Source organism: Panthera onca, chromosome B1 (assembly GCF_046562875.1).
Source record: "Panthera onca isolate mPanOnc1 chromosome B1, mPanOnc1 haplotype 2, whole genome shotgun sequence".
Taxonomy (NCBI): Eukaryota; Metazoa; Chordata; class Mammalia; order Carnivora; family Felidae; genus Panthera; species Panthera onca.
The window spans coordinates 20,068,101-20,080,667 of NC_138342.1; positions in this window are offsets into that span (position 1 = coordinate 20,068,101).

Sequence of the window (12,567 nt, forward strand, 5' to 3'; positions counted from 1 at the left end):
CCCCCCCTCAACTGTCTAACCAGCCCCTGACCCACTTCCAGAAAGTAAGCGTCACCGGGACAGGGTGGTGGCCTTGTTCTCTAATGAATGTTAGGTGTAGGGCCTGGCACATAGTAGGTGCTCTACAAATCTGTGTTGGTCACATGAATGAGCGAAACTCCTGTTATTATATAGTTAACATTGTTTTCAAAGCTTCCAGTGTTTACTTATATTTATTTTTCAAATTCTCAGCTGTCATAAATAGGAAGCAAACGAAAATATTGAAAATAAAACACTATTGAATTCTAAATAGGACTAAAAGCTCTGAGCACGATGCTGCACATGTGTCAGGAGAGGTGTTTAAGACCTACTGGCATCATGGGGCGCCTGGGTGGCTCTGTCACTTAAGCCTCAGACTCAGTTTTTGGCTCAGGTCGTGATCTCTCACAGTTGGTGGGTTCGAGCCCCACGAGGGGCTCTGTGCTGACAGTGCAGAGCCTGCTTGGGATTCTCTCTTTCTCCCTCTCTCTCTGCCTGCAGTCACTTTCTCTCGTTCTCTCTCAAAATAAATAAGCTTAAAAAAAAGAAAAACAAAACCCTACTGGCATCAAACGAGACTTTCCCCTGAGAGGAAGGACCGAAGAGAGTTATAGAGGGCAGGGAATCTTCAACATATGAATCATTATTATTCAAGATGGTTTCCCGAGGTCTCCTAAACTCTCACGGACCACCACCAATGGTGAGCTTTCCAGTCGCGGAAGCGCGACCTGTGCAAATGATCAGGTACATTGAGAAGGAGTTGTGAACCTATTGCACGATTGTGGAAGCCTGACTGCCAACATTGCTTTATGATTTCTAGCCCCCTGTGGATCCTGGATCAACCCCGTGAGCTGGCTGTCTTCTTCATTTATCAGATGTGGCTACCGAGATCTGAAACGTGGAGACACGGAGACTCAGCTAGGACTTCTGGCTCCCAGAGGGCCTCTTCAGCATCTTGGAAGCCTGAAAAAGTACCACACCTGGGAGATGGAAATACTGCATTTTATTGTCGGCCTTGTTTTGTTGGCACGGTACACTGTTCAGAAAACGGCATTAATAATTCCCTGCCGGTGTCCCAGCCACTGTCTATAACTTTGACTCCAGGCTCAGTTACGTGACCTGCTTTAGCTACTGCTGTGTTTGCAACTGTGCACACAAAGAAGCTCGTGAAGAAGCGCTTGTGTAGTGGGGCTCCTTGCTTAAGCTCTTGGGAACCTGTGATCGCTACCGTGGAAACGAGCCCGGAAGAGCTTGCTGGATGATGGACTCACGACCAACAACCGGCCAGCTGCCACAGCTGTGCAGGAAGCCAGTGACCCCCAGGTGCCACAGATGAGAGGTTCACGCAGGAGCCCAGCTGAAACCGGTGGACAAACTACCCAGCTGAGCCTTGCCCAATTTGCTGACCCACAGACCACATGGTGAAACACATGGCTGTTGTGTTTGAAGCCACTAGGGTTTGGGGTGGTTTGCAACCCATGCATCAGCAGATAACTGACGTGGATGGCGATACTCCTGACGAGGAGCCTGGATGGTCTGAACTCTCCCTGGTGGCCCCGTAGAAGGCAACAGCCTCTGGCATCAGGACCTGTTGGGCCTTCATCTAGAGAAGATTCTGCAATAGAATCTGGCAGGCCAGGGGCTATGACAAGGAGCCAGTCTGCCAGGTCGCACATTTATCCAGTGCCTTTTATGTACAAATACCGTACACATCCCGGGAATGTTCAACGACATTGTAGACCATGGGCCCTGTCCTGGAGGGTTTGCAAGCCTTACCATCAAGGCTTTGCAAGCAGATGTTCTAGGGAACAAGAAGAGAAAATAGAGGCTGGAATGCAGCCTAAGGCTTCCGGTTTTCTGACCATGCTGGGACCACCTAATCCACTCTCTTTTTAATCCAAAGGGATAGAAAGAAGGTTCATCCCTGAGCTGAATGTCTAGGGTTAACTCGGTGCCAGACACTTGTTCCTAACAGCCTTGATCAATGCCTTACGCTACGAATCAAGGTACCGTCTGCCAATATATTGCCCTCTGGCAAACCATCTGGTTTCATCCGACCTGTCGATGAAACAAACTGTAGGAAGAGCAGGCATAACGTGGTCCATCTGCCTTCCGCAGCTTCCTGGTCTGTGCATTCAGGTAGGAAAGCAGCCCTTCCTTTCCAGTTACCATGTATAGCTGAGGTTCACGGTACCCCTGCTGCTTTGGAGACTCAGCTAGTATTTCAGGTGGCAGGATAATCAGTGAGCAGTTGGGAGCCCAGGGATCTTCACAGGAGAGACCATGTACCTTTAAGACAAGTCTCCGTGTGACTCTGTTTCCCCTATGTGCTTTCCTTCCCTGCAGAAAGTCAGCCAGTTATTGAGGTATTGAGGTATTGGGGAGGAAAATCAAAGAGTGGCAAGCCTCTACCGTCCCCAGCGTGTGGAGAAGCTTCCGACCCAGTTGAAATGGCATCTACAGTTGCCTGGCTTTTCCTTAGAGGTTTTATGCCCCAAGTGCCAGCTCGAACCTGCTTAGCTTGTGAGATGTGATGAAATCACCAACCAAGGCAATGTAGCTGCAAGCGATTCTTTTTTATCTCTTTTCATTTATGTAGCCTGACATTGAGTAATAATAATAATTAAATGCAGTTTAAGCTGTTAGGCACCTATTCCAGAAGGCCTCTAGATACCTCATCAACAGCAGCCCAGGCTGACAAAAACAAAGCTAATTATATTGTGGTTAACTTTTTTCAAAGAAAAAAATAAGACCGCTCACCAACTATCCTCATATCTGATAAAAAGCGGTACATTAAATGTTCCGCCCCACAGTCCATTTGCACGGGACCAATTTATAACCAGGTGCCCTTGTCTTAAATCTGCCACCCTGGCACTAAGTAATGAAATGATGGCTTTAGCCTCTATTTCCACACCCACCCCTAACGCTCTGAAAAGTCTCCAGGGTCTCAATTTTTCCATATTTATTCATAGCCCCAGGGCCAGTTGTATTTATTTATTTGTATGTACATGGAGTGTTAGAAGAGCATGCTTTGGATGCTTTTGAGTGATGCTTCTCACTTTCAAAAGTTTGAGAGGGATTTCGATGTGGCAATCCAGAATAGCTTCATCTGAGAAACGGAGCCAGCAGATTCTGATGCAAACAAAACAAAAAAATCTCTGGAGAGACCTGGAAAGAAAGGACGACTGGAACTTATTGTTAGAAACCTAGCCTCTTGTCACAGCGTCTCTACTGACTTGCAAGATGACTTTGGCCAAGTCCCAACAGCCCCAGACACATGGGAAGGCCCTAAAGCTTTTGATCCAACTTTTCCAGACAATATTTCCAATTCAAATTCTGGCTGCCCAAGCAAAAATGTCAGTGTTCTCATTAAAGGAAACTTAGCAGCAAATCTCCAGTTGAGATCTTTGGCTCAGCTTTTCTCCGAACTACACAACTGGGGCAACATTCATGACCACTCCTTTCCCCCAGTTGCTCTTCTCTGGCCTGAGTTAGGAAACCCAGTCTGATGAGCCTGGGAAGAAAATGATTCAGAACGATAGTGATTTACGGTGACCTATTTGACATATACATATATATATATGCATTATATATTTATATCATTTTTAAAAATTAACTCCATATGAGCCAGGGTCCCCGATTCTCACCTTTGTCAAAGGAGGGCCGTTTAGACAGATCCTGCCAGGAGTCCCCCTGGCCTGGTTGCTAAGTGCATTCCTTTGTTCTTGATTTTCGTGGGAGAGGACAGAGGTCTGCAGGTCTACAGCAGTCAGGCCTCCGACGGAGCCTTGAGACCTGAGGTCCCCTGGGCCACTGGCCTCAATTCTGTAAAAGATAAGCCTCCTCTCTTCCCCCTACCTGGGGATGCTCTGCAAAGCCCCTCATCCATCATTTCCCTACCAGGGCCGGGAGCCAGACAACAGACAGACCTGGACTCTGTCCGGGGGTTCCTGACTCAGAGCATCCTCTGTCTGTTAGCCTCCTGAGCTCCTGGGCCCTCTCTCTGCCACCACTAAGCCCTGCTCCCCCGGCAGCAAACAATCAGATGCTCCTGCTCCCCTCCCCCTTCCAGCCCCGCTGGCTGCCAATCAGCCGGGCAGCAGGGGGTGGAAGGAAGTTCCACTCCCCGCTGAACCACCGCTGAGGTGCTCAAATGACTGAGTGGGGCTGATGATGGCCTGGCAGGCCGGGACCCCGCAATTGCCTTCCTGGAGGGGCGCGGGCGCGGGGAGTGATTGGCTGGGGCGCTGCGGGGCAGGGGGTGGGGATGAGCCGAGGCAGAGGGGCAGCTCCTGCGAGGGAGGAGTTCTGAGAAGGGGGACTGAGAAGTCGGTCCAGGGAAGGGGCCAAGGAGGGCTGGAGGAGGAAAGGGAGGCAAGGAGGAACAAAGGGAGATGCAGGGGCTCTTGATGAGAGGCCAGAAAATCAGGAAGGTAGGGGAGAGAAGGGCGGAAAACCGTGGGGCAGGGCTGAGTAGGGAGAAAAACGCCCCAGGCTGGTGGGGGAAGTGGTGTGAGAGGTGGCCCAAGGAAGGAGTTAAACAGAAAAGATACAGGGAGAGGCACTCTGCTCTCAGATTATTCAAATTTGTTTTACTTATTGATAACGTAGTTCATTTCTTCTGCGTGGGGGGGGATATGATTCAGCACAAATTTGATGTAAATTTATGGAAATATAAATGCAGAGAGGCTGCGGGCCTGAGCCACGGGCGGGTTGGCTGCGTGGCCCTCAGCACACTGGAGGTTAGCGCTCTCCGGACTTGGGGATCTGAAAATAGAAACGTCTGATTTGGGGGCCACTGGCCTCTCCTGCAGGCCAAGACAGGCACTGACCTTGTCGCTCTGCAAGGCTTATTTAAAAAAAAAAAAAAAAAAGAAAGAAAAAAAAAGTCTGATGATGGTCTAAAATAGGATCACCTACATTGTCCTCGGGTCTGATTTTTCCTCTTAGGGTTGGGGGGGGGGGAGGGGGGACAGTTTTTACCCAGTAGAGATGGGCAGGCTTATTTCAATGAAAAGGGACACCAAAGGAAGAGAACTAACATTATCTAGAACCTACTGTGTGTACAGAATTCACTAGTGAAGTGACAACAATGTTGTTTTTCCTTACCCACTCTGGAAAAGTAATGGGACTTGGGGGAGGGGGGAAAAACCCACAAAGGAAACAATTTGACAGGGTGAAAAGGTGGCCTTCCCTATAAATGGCGGGAGCCAGTAAAATATTTATTGCCCATTAGGCTGTCCTTCAGAACCCTGGATGTTGATTTTTATCTTTTCCCTTCATACGGGGTCATGACATTTGTCTAATGATGTGCCTTCTCCCAGTTGGTAGCAGCCTCTCCAGCCTGGCCATGACCGTGACCGCAAAGAGAACCCTTTCCAGTGTGAGAATAGCTTCTCTGAGCCCGGCCTTCCTCTGCAACTTGCAGTGGCGGTGAGACAAGGAGATTCAAGACCCCAAGATACAAGGCCAACCAAAGGGTTTTACTGCCGTGTCATTCCCGTCAGAGACAGATAGTACCAGCCCTGCTTCCTGCTTTCCACCAAAGCTGTGATTCTTTTCAGAGTCCAAACGATTGAGCTGCTGCACTTCCCTGGTCTGGGGGCAGACAAAGAGGTGTTTGCCTGCAGTCCCACAGCCATGGTGTGTGGGTGTACTTGAGCAAATGTTTCCGAGAATGGCAGAGATCTGCTCACTTTTATTACATCCGCGGGGCAGAAGCTGTCAGCCCTTGGTGACACTGATTATAATGCTTTGACCTCATTCAGTCACCAAAGGGCAGATTTCTCTTTGTTCTCTAGCAGAAACACAACTTGGCAAGGAGACACGATTTCTAAAGCGAGACTGTCAACAAGGGTATTTATGAGCTTACCACGTCCCTGCTATTCCATTGAGTAGCTTACCTTTGGGGGAAAAGGCACATGCATGCACACATGTGACACGACAGTTGCCATTTATTAACCTGTTTGTTCCCATGAGACAGGAAAAGCAATCTTAAGGTAGTATAAGAGATCTGAGGAGGGTCTTCTAACAGCCAGGTTAAGACCCTGTCTTCTGTCCTCAAGGCTCTTAGTCTAGTGGCCAAGTCCCCCAAGCAGCTGAACACTGCAGAACCATGGAGGAATGTTCCAGAATTGTCCTTCACGGCTATGTTATGTCACATGGTCACCCTTTTCAGGAATCGGGAATGAATCGTGAAAACTAGATCCATTTGGTACACTTAAAAAGGGTTAATACAGCAAATTTTATGTTCTATATATTCTACCATAATAAAAAAAAAAAAGGTGAAAGAAAAAAGACTAAAAACACACAAAAAAGAAAAACTAGGTCCATTTGGAAAGCTGTGAGAGGGCAGGATCAAAGACTACAAAAATACAGAAAACATGAGTGGGTGAGTTGACTCACCAAATCCCAGATCATTTTGAAAAAGATAAAGCGATGACTCCTTTTCAAGGTGAAGGAAGTAGTAATTGGACAAAAGCAGGAGAACGGAAGCAGTGAGTGTGGGAGCTGGAACACTTTCATCATTCTGTGAACTGGTGTCCTCATCTATACAATGAGCAGATTGAGCCAGATGACCTTGAGGGTCTATAGTTCTATGAGATGAAGCAGAATTTTACATTTGGGTGGAACTCTGTCCAAAAGGTTAGTGAAGGTGCTGTTAAGCATCATCCCAGACAGCACCATAGAGTGTTAGAGATATGAGGAATCTCAGAGATCTGGACCCTTTATTTTACAGGGGAAGAAATAGAGACCCAAAGTGATAAAGCACCTTGTCCAAGGTAACAGAGCTTGTCAGGGACAGAGCTGTGCCCGCAGCCCAGCTTCCGGTTCCAATGCTCCAACTTCTTCACGATGCTTTGAAGTTGAGAATATTTGAAGTTCACGAAGACTGAAATTCTGGTCATCTATTGCCTTGCAACAAAACAGCCCAAACCCGGTGGTTCCAACATTGATTTATTATTGTCTCCTGGGGTTTTGTGGGTGGACTGGGCTCATCTGGGTCGTTCTCATGTGGAGTCTCCTGTGTGGAGGTCAGATGGAGGCTGGGACTGTGGTTCCCTGAAGGCTCAACGGGATTGGACGTCCAAGACAGCTCATTAACATGGCCGGCAGTCGATGTTGGCAGTCAATGCTGCCTGTCAACCGAGAACTCAGCTGGAGCTGGCAAGTTGAACACCTACTCCTGTCTCTCCATGTTGGGCTTTTCATTACATGGAAGCCAGGTTCCCAGAAGGAGCTTCTCAAGAGCAGGTGCTTCAAGGAAGAACTATGTCTTAGTTCATCTAGGAGGCTATAATGGAATACCATAAACTGAGTAGCTTAAAAACCACAGACATTTATTTCTCACACTTCTGGAAGCTGGGAAGTCCAAGGCCATGGTGCAGACAGACTCAGTGTCTGGAGAGGGCCACCTCTTAGATGGCCATCTTTTCACTGTTATCTTAATGCCGTGGGGCATTGGGTCTCTGGGGTCTCTTGTATAAGAACATTAATCCCAGTCATTAGGGCTGAGTGTTCATGGTCTAATCACCTTCCAAATGGCCCCACCTCCTAATACCATCACCTTGGGGTGACTTTTGAGGAGACAGAAGCATCCAGACCATAGCAAAGTGGAAACTGCTGGTCCTCTAAAAGGCCAGTCCTGGAACTGGCAGAGAATCACTTCCCCCACAATCTTTTGGTCAAAGGAGTCACAAATCAGCCCAGTTTCAAGAGAGGAGAGTCATAGACCTCACCTCTAGATAAAGACGGGATGGAGCCATCCATGTGCCTAATGGGACAAAAGGATTCCAAAGAATTCCATCGTCTTTGGAAACAAACTACCACAGGAGCAATTCTGATTTTTATCACAAATGATCCTTTGATGCCCTCTTTGAAAAAACAATACTGGGCACACATCAACCAAGCTTGACGTTTTTCTTTTTACCTTAATGGAAATGAAATCAATTGAGTTCAGGCACCTCAGTATAAATTTTTTGTTTTGTTTTGTTTAGATTCTATCAGTTCAGGAATCCCATAAGCCAAACCATGGCATAGGAGAGTCCCTAAGGAAATGCTCTCATGATGAAGGTGTGAGTACATCTTGTGCGGAAAGGGCAGTGGAACCTATGAAGACAGGTACTAAAACATTGAAAGATTCCATTTCCCTTCATTATGAAGAGCAGGGAAGTAGCAAAGAATAAAGTAAAATTCCTTGAGAGGCACCTGGGTGGCTCAGTGAGTTCAGCATCCATCTCTTTGTTTCAGCTCAGCATCTACCTCTTTGAACCATGATCCCACGGTTTGCGAGTTCAAGCCCCGCATCAGGCTTGACTGTGCTGACTGTGTGAAGCCAGCTTGGGATCCTCTCCCTCTCTCTCTTTGCCCCTCCCCTGCCCATGCTCTCTTCCACTCTCTCAAAATAAATAAACAAACATTTTTTAAAACCTTTAGAAAAATAAAAATAAATTCCTTGAGGACAGGGACTGGACCACATTCGTCTCTGTATTTCTAGTGCCCAGAACAGAACACAGCACATAGTAGGTGCTAAGTGAACGTTCCTTGAGTTCTACTTAAATGCCATCCTTCTCAATAATAATGTAAACTAGCATTTATCGAGCATTTGCCACATGCCAGGCACTTTGCTGAAGACTTGATGTGTGTCACTTCACCTAACGTTCACAAAACCATGTAATATCTGTAATTATCCTCGACCTGATATGCAGCAGGTAAAAGCCAGGGAGGTTCCTGAAATTGTAAAATACTTTCATGCAGGTGGGTAAATAACAGATGCCTTGTGCCCCTGGGATGAACCTCATACCTTACACCTCTCCCTCACCTGATAGCCCAGCCCAGCAGGGACCCAGGTGGGCACTTCCAGGGAGCTGTTATTGTGTTCTGAGAGCCCTGTGTGGTTCCCCACAGTGGCTCGATCCCCGTGGGTTTTCCCAGCCAGAGTTGACCATGGGTAGACAGAGCCCGGGTGGCGCTAAGTGCTTGGCGCCCATCTAGCTGTCCAAGGCTGTAACGAGTCTTCAAGAGTGAACGCGTCCGCAGTGGCTTTCCCGTGGCTGCCTGTGTGAGTGGCAGCCTCTGTATTGTACCTTCTGGGTTGTTGGATGTTTTGACTATCATTCCCGATGATGTACATTTGAAAGAAGAGGAAGCTGAGAATTTTAAAGAGTTTTTAAATGATTGACCAAGGTCACATAGCTAGTAAGGGTGGATCCAGGACCTTCTCTGAGCTCCGCACACTCTGCTATGGCGCTTTGCTACTATATTAGCCAGGGATGCTGTAACCAAGGACCACAGAACGGGTGGTCTTAACGACAGAAATTTACTGCCTCACAGTTGTAGAGGCTGGAGGTATGAAGTCAAAATTGACCGTGAAGGATCTGTTCCAGACTTCTCTCTGGGGCTTGTAGGTGACCAGCTTCTCTCTGTGTCTCCTTCTACACGTATCTGTCACTACGTCCAAGTTTCTCCTTTCTTTTTTTTTTTTTTTTTTTTTTTTTTCAACGTTTTTTATTTATTTTTGGGACAGAGAGAGACAGAGCATAAACGGGGGAGGGTCAGAGAGAGAGGGAGACAGAATCGGAAACAGGCTCCAGGCTCTGAGCCATCAGCCCAGAGCCTGACGCGGGGCTCGAACTCACGGACCGTGAGATCGTGACCTGGCTGAAGTCGGACGCTTAACCGACTGCGCCACCCAGGCGCCCCCAAGTTTCTCCTTTCAACAGGACACCAGTCATATTGGATTAGGGACCCACCCTGCTCCAGAATGACCTCATTTTAACTAATTACTTCAGCAATGACCCTATTTCCAAATAAGGTCCCGTTCTGAGATACTGACGGTTAGGACTCCCGCATATGCTTTGGGGGACGGGGTGCAGTTCAGCTCATAACAACTATTTTTGTTGTTGTTGAGACTTCCCCCATGTCTTCCCCCATGTTCTTTCCCCCATGTTCTTCCCTCATGTAGAACAAAGTTAATTAGGTGTCTACATAAATTATCTGGAGAAAGTTCATGATGTATAGGTCTACCAGCTCTCCCGTTAATGCTTAACCAGCCCCGAGGCTTTCCCCCCCTTACTTCAGTCAGAAGTGGGTTGAATCGGTGCCACTTGGCAACGTTTGCCCTTGCTCAGTGCCGCCCGTATCTTTCCATTGTGCCAATCCATTTTAGCATCTAGTTGAAAGATCTGAGAAGAAATGGTTTTTTTACTGATTTTTATTATTTTTTGTGCGACTTCAGCGTCCTTAAGTTCACTGCTGGTTCTGTCGCCACTACGTGGCATGTGAAGTCAACTCTTGTCCTTCAACAGTTGGGTGAACTCTACAGCTCAAGAGATTCCGGAACCGCTGTTCACGTACGATGAATTCCTTCTCAGTCTCAAGGAGATACTGCCAGGGCCTTTCCCAGGAAGTGTGGTGGGAAGCATTGTCTTTGAACTTTTCTCTCACTGAGAGCTTCAGCCATATTCTGTGTATACGAGATGGGTGTCCAGTGTTCTTGCATACCCCTTCGAAATAGACAGTAACCTTGGTCTCAGATGCGGTGTCCTCGGACTTGGAAACTCATTGGACCAAAAATGTCTACAACTTATTTTTCCCCTTAGATTTTCTTTTTTTTATTGATTTTCCATTTTTAGCACAAGATTGATCACCAGCAAAATACCAATTTACATACAGATTCTGCTAAACTCAGCATCCTATATACTTGGGACTTTTTCATCCATAAACCAATTTTTTAAAGAGAGAGATTCTATTATCCGAAGTGTCCCCGATGACACTCAAGATAGCCTATAGGGAACACAGTCAGGAGGCCCGCAGCCCGGTGGGGTGAGCTCAGCTGATTTGTGAGCATAATAACTGTGAAGTCAAGGTTGTAGGTTGCTCCCAATATGGGCAGGTTCATCTTTTGCTTACTTCTACGGCCACAAGCCTATCCTGTAAACTTTGGTCAGCTGTCTGACAAGTACATTCAGTAAAATTCAATAAATACTCTTTGAGTAGCGACTGTGTGCCAGGCACTGTTTGGGTACTGGGAACAGAGCCAGAAACAGGGACAGGAGCCTTGTCCCCATAATATCTCCAGTGGAGTGGTGCAGCAGGTATCAGTTATGCAAATGATTATTTCATCACCAACGTGATAAGCACCACGAAAGAAAAATACAGGGTCACTATAAGAGTACATTGTAGGGGAATCCATGTTAAGTGTCATTTAACATCAAAGACTTGGTGAACTAGCCAAGAGGACAAGCTGAGAAGCCGGGCCACCCGGGTAGAAAGAACTGCACGAAAACAAAGAAACTTCACGGAGACTAGCTGAACCCGAGCACAGAGAGAGGGAAAGAGTGTGACAGGAGATCAGGCTAGAAGGAGGCCCAGAGCCTTAGCCACATTCTGGAAGCGGGAATTTATCATACAAGTACCGGCAGCCTTTGAAGGGTATATTAGGATTAAAGCTGAGCTTGAGTAATCAAGAGCCAAATATACAGGGACTCAAATAGGAAGGAATTTAATTTCTCCTTCCCGTGGCAGGCTGGCCGGGCAGAAAGGGCATGACGGGGGTAGCTGGTTTCTGGCAGGTCTGGTTCCTCAGCTGCAAATACTTGAAGGTCTGGAGAAGTTTCATGACTGAGAGTTTGAATCATCCGAAGGCTTCTTCAATCGTCTGTCCGGCACCTGGGCTTCAAGAACTCAAAGACCAGGACTTCGAAAAAAATTTTTTTTATGTGAGTATAGTTGACAATGTCACATTAGTTTCAGGGGTGCAACAGAGTGATCCAACTTCTCTGTGCATTCCCCTCCGCTCACCCCAAGCGTACTTACCCTCTGTCACTATCCAACACTCTCACGATATCATTGACTATAGTCCCTATGCTGTGCCTTTTAGCCCCATGCTTTGTGCATTTCGTAACGGAAGCCTGTGTCTCCCGCTCCCCTTCACCCATTTTGCCCATCCCCCCCACTCCCCTCTCCTCTGGTGACCATCTGTTTATTCTCTTTACTTATTGGTCCGATGCCACCCTCTGTTTGTTTCTTCATTTGTTTTGTTTTTTACATTCTATACACGAGTGAAATTATATGGTGTTTCTCTTTCTCAAAGACCAGGACTCTGTTCAAGTTTTTTTTTTTTTTTTTTTTTTTTTTTAATGTTTATTCATTTTTGACAGAGGGACAGGCAGAGCACGAGTGGGGGAGGGGCAGGGAGAGAGGGACACAGGATCTGAAGCACACTCCGGGCTGACAGCAGAGATCCGGATGCCAGGCTCAAACTCACGAACTGCGAGATCATGACCTGAGCCAAAGTTGGACGCTTAACCAACTGAGGCACCCAGGCGCCCCTTAAGTTTTTATTTTAACTCCAGTCAGTTAACATACGGTGTTATATTAGTTTCAGGGGTACAATGTAGTGATTCCACGCTTCCAAATATCGCCCATGGACGACCAGGACTTTTGGCTGGAGTGCCTGTCCGTGGTCACGACACATTGCTTACCTTCTCCACAGCATAGTGACCTCAGGAGAGGCCAACTTCTCCCCTGGCCGCTCAGCTCCTCATG